Source organism: Cimex lectularius, unplaced genomic scaffold (genome assembly GCF_000648675.2).
Source record: "Cimex lectularius strain Harlan isolate CLEC.00 unplaced genomic scaffold, Clec_2.1 scaffold118, whole genome shotgun sequence".
In the NCBI taxonomy this organism is placed as follows: Eukaryota; Metazoa; Arthropoda; class Insecta; order Hemiptera; family Cimicidae; genus Cimex; species Cimex lectularius.
In genome coordinates, this window is record NW_019392720.1 from 130,992 (window position 1) to 138,813 (window position 7,822).

Consider the following 7,822-nt stretch of genomic DNA (forward strand, 5'->3'; position numbering starts at 1 on the left):
AGAGAAATGTTTAGATTAAAAGATATCACGATTTTCCGACGCCAGGACGTGATATCTTTCAAAATCGATAAAAAGCGAAATTACTCTGAAATGGTTGAGAATCGGACCATGGACAATATGAACTTTTTTGTTCATTTTAGGGTGAAGAATCTACTGGAGAAGTTTGTAGCACGAGTAGCAATTCACCCTGTATAGATTTAAAATATGATTTATTTATGTATTATAGTTTAATTTACTGTTTATTACATAAACATAAATAATAAATAATAATATGTTAAAATTTCGAAAAATCGTTTGTTTCTTGCACAGTTCGCCTCTGCGCTCATGAAAATGTTGCCCTTGTCCTTGTATGCTAACTCGTTGATTTTTTGTACACTGTTAATTCAGCTTATCTTTTTTTTAACCATTGGTAACCATCTACAGTAAAAATTGCTTAATAAAATTTTGTTTCATTATTGTACAGTACACAAATTACGACGGCTTCTTCCTTCCGATGGAAGTTCCAGTTCGATTAATGATTAAATTCGTATAATTTATTTAATAAAAGGGTCGAGGTGGTAACAAGTTGGGTCCATTTAGATTCCTTAGGTCGGGAAGAGGAGTCACTTTCCCGTTGGGCAAACAGAATATATTATGAAGGGGGGTATCTGACCATCGGCTAGTTGGACAATATAAGTCGGCCGCCCGTGGGTATTGCAACTTCGCAAGCTTATTGCTCAACTTTTAGCCCCCTCGGACCAGCTCGGTAATTATGGCCGAACTTTTTAAATATCCAACTAACCCCTTCCACGCCCCCTTTCATCCACCCGTAACTAACTTACGGGAACTTGGTAATTTATGGAAGTGAGAGGGAGGTAAGTTTGGGGGATTTGTTGTGAGACTGACCAGTCCACCTCGGCCGGTGCTCGATCACCACTGGGATCGGCGTTGTTTAAATAATATACTATCTGTGTTAAGTAACACATTAGAAATTTCACTGACAAGTCAAACGTTAATCGCGGTTAAAAATTTTCAGTTACTGAAAATTGTGTTAGTAAAAATAAGTACGCCAACTAAGTTTCTACAATATAAGTTCGATAAACCTTCATGGCCCTTTTTAAAAATATTATTTCATGATTATTCGGAGATCGTGAGATGCGGTCTGGTGTGATGCAGGTTTTAGAAAAACATTTTTTTATCGTGCCAACGTTTCGATCTTAATTGAGATCATCTTCAGAGCTCAAAGTGTTTGTTTTCCGTGTAGGCGTGTCATTCTTGTCTGTCGTGTTGAGTGTGCCCAGTGGGCACAAGAATGACACACCTACACGGAAAACAAACACTTTGAGCCCTGAAGATAAAAATCGAAACGTTGGCACGATAAAGAAAATATGAGTCATTCTTGTGTGTCGTGGGCACTCTCAATACGACACATAATAATGACACATCTACCAGATAACACAACGGTCACTAAACCCCACATATTATTATTTCAGTTAGTACAGATTACAATTTATGTAGAGCAGCGGCGTATCTAGCCAAAGATCGTGGGTTCGAATCCCGCTCGTGCCATTGACTTTTTTATCTCAACTAAAAACCTTAATTAATCGTATTATAGTAAGGGTTAAGAAGGCGCCACTAGCCTATCCTATTTGCCACGCTAGCGGATCTGGGTTCAAATCCCGGGATAGCAGATGATTTTTCAATTGAATATTATATGTAAAAGTTATTGTAAAGTTTGGCCCCTTGTCCGCAACATTTTAAATATTCTCCTTTGTAAAGTATTGGCCTGGTTTGTTCAATTACATTAATTGACCTTTTGCCTCAGGCTGTGGACGAACCTATTGACATCTCCGTTTCAAAAGCGGTCTACATTTTTTTTGGACAACACTCTAGTCAGCAAAAGCCCATTGCTCTCTTTGGCCCTTGGTCTATTTCCTATGGCGATTCTAGTTCTAGGCAAAGCTTAAGTAAAAGGACAATATCATAGTTCAGTTTTCAGAAATAGCACTCCGATAGTAAATCAACTTAAAATAAAAAGTAAAACTAAATTTGGGCAAAATTGTATAAACAAATAAAAACTCTTTCAAGGGTTTGAGATTTTTAGTACAATTCAATTTTCTTAGTAACTTTTTTATAGTGCTTCTAATTATCGAAATGTTGAAGGAACTTTTCGAGATAGTTAAAAATACATTGCTTTTAGGTTGTACGGTTTCATTCTCGAAATTTATCAATTCTACTGTCTCTCAGACCTAAAGACTTATTGGAACCATTTGTCTCATTTTGCCAAAATGTGACTTAACCAGTTTTACCACGAGGGTGGACAATTACGCTTTTCCACGAGGAGGCGGAAAGACATACACCATGCTACAGACGTAAACTTTTTTCATACTAATTAAACACACTAAACATTTTCTATTCACCTTAAAATAAACGTCTTTTTCATTTTACGTTTTTGAGAAACCCAGGAATTATCCAAAAAAGTTAACCCGGTATAACAATTCAAGAAGACATAGGAAATATTTTAGTCAATATGAAGAGGATATGTCCCTCGAAAGCCTAACGAAGGTACCGAGTCCGTTGCTTTTCAATTGGCTTTTTCTCTGTTGATTTGTAAATATAAAAATATCCAGGTACAGTTTATTATATGATTTTTAATCACATTAGTCACCATTTTCAAATGTTTGATTTAAGGACGACTGTTCATTAAGTTGGTAGTGACCGTTTTTTAACCAAAAAGAGCATATTTTTTTAAATGTTCTTAAACAACAAACATTTTTGCAGATAATGAAACTTGCCTTATGAGATTCTGCGCTTTACAAATGCAAATATTATGTCAATAGTCGCAAGCCAACTATTTTGTTTAGTCTTGCTGTGATGAACTTGCGCCAACCCTTACGCTATTTGAAATTTCTCTTTATATGTATATTCTTTGTCAAAAGCTACCCTCAAAACTTAAACATCTTCTATCAACGCTTTGCTGTAAGAGGAATCAGAATACAACGTTTTTATGTCCTGAGAAAGTCATCTATTCTGAAAAGTTGTATTTTCTCACCTTTCAAAACACACCAAAACTCTTCTTCATACAGATACGTACTTTTTTCATTTTGTAAAACAATAATGCGCGAATAAACATAGTGAGAACTTGCTTGAAGAATATGCCGAAGAATCGGGAAACAATTTTTTGAAATAAAAAATATAAATGTAAAACTATGTCACAAATTTATGTCGGTGTATAAAATTAACACTTCATTATTTTTAAGGACCCTCAACTACGAATTTGTAGTATACTACGGAAAATACACTTTAAAAAATTATTATGTTATTGTTCTAAACATTTGGAGAAAATGCTACTGAAAAATGGCAATATTTTATCATCATTTTGAACAACTAAATGAACTTTATCAATGGTCAAAATAAAGCAAAGACTATCTTAAGGAAGAAAATCGTACCAAAATTTAAATCATCGAAGTAGAACCGAAATAAAAAATACAAAAATAAAAACACCCAGGAGCTAATAAATACTCATTTTTATATAAAAAAAAGTACAAACGTTAGACACAACGTTCACTATATAAAAAAAGCCTTACTTACTAATTCGTAGTATAGTGATTAAAATGAAACCATAATGACTGGTTATAATTGACCAAATACATTTTGGATAAAATAGTACCAAATTGAGCAACATTTTAGCCACGCATTCAACAAGTAATCTTTGCAACTTCAAAAAATTGCTCAAATACGCCAAAATATTTTTCATGTCAATGATTAGACATAAAGTGCAAACTCTCTATAATTCAGTGTATTTATTCTACAAATAAATAAAATGACCACATAAATGCTCTGTTCTGGCAGTTAAAATCGATTATTGAAATTTTGCCTAACTAAACTGATTGTTTCGTTTTAAATTATTCATCAAGTGTAAAAGTATTCCAATGATAATCATCCATGTAAATTCTTTATGGAAAATAAATTTATTAGGTAATTATTGTAATTATACACAAAAACAAACAAAATATATACAAAAAAAATCATAAAAATTCTTTATCGTATTGAAACGATTCTTCGTTTTATTTTATTTTGTAGAGCAGTACTAACTAAACAATCCATGCGAGTAATTATGAGTTTGTCTTAACAACCACCCGGGAACGGATAAATAAATGTTTTGGTTAAAAAGCTGTAAAATTTTATCTCTATTTTATGAGGATTTTGGCAGGAAATTTAACGATCCACTTTCTTATACCCCTAGCTAATGTATAGCGTAATGAGAAATGTATTCATTCATTAAAACGAATTTTTAAATTGTTGAAGTAGATCAAATATGTAGAATTGTAGATTGATTGTACAAAATGATACCGAAAAATGACAACTTTTCTGACTCTCTTTGCACAAATAAATGACGTGGTAAAATTGCTGAAATGCGATAAAATTTTAGTCTTGTGATACTTAAACCGAAAATTTGAGTAAAAATTGAAAGCTGTTGTGTAGAAACGTAAATTGACAGGCGATGGGAAAAATTCGTGCTCAATCAGAAAATCAATTCTCCAAAAAAGTTGTACGTTTTACCCTTCAGTAAATGGTACCGAGTTTTGAACGGTTTCTTCAAAAACTCTTCATCACATTGAAACTATTTTTTTTTTGAGAGAGAGAGAGAGAGTAATACTAGGCAAACAATCTTAGTCAGCAATGTTTAATAAAGCAGTGCGGAAAATAATATTTTTTAATGTCTAAAATGTACAAAATATTGTTACAATTTTTGTCAACAACCTAAAAAAATATATATATGTGTATGTGAATATGTGTGTGTGTGTGTGTGTGTGTGTGTGTGTGTGTGTGTGTGTGTGTGTGTGTGCCGCGCGCGCGTTGAAAATGGTCGCTACGTCCTTAAGAAAGAATTTCAGGTTGGATACAATCATGATATGAATTACTTTATGACAATAATGAAATTCACTCAACAGCAGAAATATAAACTTTAATTAATATAATTTATTATAATTCATTTTCTTTCGTCAAATTACAAATCTCGCATGGAACGGTTATGCACTCCTCTGACGTCGGAGAAAATTAAGCTCGAGTGATAGTGAACGATGTAAAACAGCCCACTAGTCATCTTAAAAAGTAACAAACAAGTTGATGAAGTTAATCAAAAGATACAACATCAAAACAGCGATCTCGCAAAAACCTAAGAAAGATAGGCCAAGTGAGTGAGTCATACTGAGTCACAAAAGGACGTGTATATGTATGTTTTAGTTTAGGTATGGTGGTGGCGATGGAACGAGGGCTCGAAGGCAACCCACACCTGACACCCTTCTAATTAAGGAGGTCACACTTCAATTAACCGCCCTTGGCTAATTACTTGAAGCAAACAAGGTCCAAACAGAACTCAAAAGACTCCGGCATCCACCGTCAAACAATATTCAATTGGGCAAAACCAGCAGTCTTAACGAGTCGCGAGAAAGAAGAAACCTTCTAAAAGCACATATTGGAACAAACTGGACATTTTGGCAGACTTTGGAAAACGCAATTATCCACATGCTGAAGTGATCCGCGGTCGAATGAGAGCTTTGTTGGTACGGTTTATTATTTTTATTTCAGAGGCTGCAGGGGTGTTTGAAGTTGATTTTAATTGTGTTCTAATCTGATAAATCCATTAACGGTTTTTATAAGAAAAGTGGCTTTTAGAAGTACTCGATGCGTACGGAGAGAGAGAAGATTGAAATAGTACAATAGTATCCTTTCCTTTATCCTTTCCTGATGATCCTTTCCGATCATTTATGAATATAATGAAATTCACTCAACAGCGAAGATATAAACTTTAATTAATATAATTTATTATAATTCATTTTCATTCTCCACCTATTCCCCCTCGCAGTCTTCAATGCTGGGTCTTAAATTGTAAAATTAGAATATAACAAGTGATACAGTAAATACTTTTAAAAAAATGTGAGAAGAAACAGCCAAAACCTGTCGAAAACGGCTGGCTCTGCTATTGTAGTCGGAGTTATGCGTACTTTAGTTGGACGAAAAGCAAAAATAAATTCAATTGGCGTGGTGGTCCTTGTAGAAATGCATGGAAGACCGTTTTTTAATGGCACCAGAATATTTGCGTGAATACCGTACATATTTTCATATTTGGCAAAGCGAAAGTGCCTGTTATCTGAATATTCTTACTACTTACTGAATGCTCTTCCATGTTATTTTGTAATTATTAGGAAATCGTGAGTTACGCTCTGGTGTGCCGTAGGTTTTAGAAAAATATTATCTTTAACGTTTCGATCTTTATTGAGATCATCTTCAGGGCTGAAAGTGTTTGTTTTCCGGGTAGATGTGTCATTGCTGTGCCCACTGGGCACTATCAACACGACAGGCAAGAATGATACATCTACCTATTTGGTACTAACATGATACCATAAAAAATTGTATTACAAGCACCCTCAATTGGGTAACAAGTAACAATGAGTATGAAACAAATAAATTTAAGTTCTCTATTTAATCGAAATTAGTTTCAACATCACTGGAAACATCATTTATGGAGGTTGTGAGGTATGTATGAATTTGGTGATAACGGGAGTGCATTACATCTTGGACGAAAAGAATATTTAAGTCTGTCTGGGTAGTTTCGCTCAACACATAAAATGGAGCATCAAGGGTTTTTCTGAAGATTACGGATTGTCTTCATTCGATGCGAAGAATATTGGAATGCATGTCTGAACCCCATCATTCCAGTCCGTAAGTCCATATCGGCTTAACAATCGTGATGTTGCATTTTTTTCTGAGAGGTATAAAAGTCTGCATCGTGTCATAACCTCCTAACGTTTCAGTCGTGTGTGAGGATTCCACGTCAGGCGTTTGTCGATACACCTTGTCAGCAGTTGGGAGAATATTATTTAACTGTTGTAATTACAAACTGGAGGGTAGATCTTTATAAGGAGAGTGAAGGTAATGTGGGTGGATTTGTCTTTGTTAAATTTTAGTCTTTTCTTTTTACACAAGACCTAGTGGTTGGAGGTTTCGAGTGGAAATAACAGGATCGGAGTTCTTAAAAAAAATTGCTGTACGGTCTGCAAATGTGAATGAGATGGTTCGGCGATATAATGGAATGTCACCTGTGAAGACCTGGTAGCACCTGTGGGCCGGAACTCTACCCTGAGGAACACCAGCATCGATAGGGAAATATGCAGAGAAGGAATGTCCTTCGATGACGTGGAAAAACCGGTCAAAGGGGTAACTGTGCAGTACGAGATAGTAGGTGGATGGAAGGATGGCCTTGATCATGAACAGCAAGCCCATGCTCCTTCAAAAGCTTGGCTAATTTATAAATATTATAAACATTTATAATTATATAAAATGAAATACGATTTTTAATGAAAAATTAAAGCCCTGTAAAATTATTATTATGCGCAAATTTTTTTACTAAATCTCCAATTAATAGAAAAATAATTTGTTTTCATTATTTACCTTATTTTATTATATAGTCGGTGACAACCAAAAACTATTATGAAATAGAATAAATAATAAGGTAAAAATGAAAATTAAAAAACAACGTAGTATTGAAAAAATGACAATAATGACAATGTGAATTGTCCATTTGGACATTTTGCGTGATGATTGTAGGGTAAATCTTATGTGTTTTGCGGGTGAAGAGGGATCGGCACACTTTTTCTCTACGATCCATCTCGGTATAGACCCCTCTTGAGTTAAGCCGGGAACACACTTACCCGATGCTACCCGACGCCTTGCCACGTTTTGGTGGGCTGTGCACATCTATCCGACGCAAGCACACGTCGCGTAAAGTCCACAGCGTTTATCACAATAATCACTATCACAATCGCAACGCATCTTTTGT

At 34.7% G+C, this 7,822-nt stretch overlaps 1 protein-coding gene across 1 annotated transcript in view; it reads left to right on the forward strand.

Annotated features, from left to right (window-relative positions):
* The window catches only part of LOC106672766 (homeobox protein prospero), a 129,003-nt gene that overhangs the window by 2,956 nt on the left and 118,225 nt on the right, over positions 1 to 7,822 (forward strand). The gene's annotated exons all lie outside the window — the stretch shown is intronic.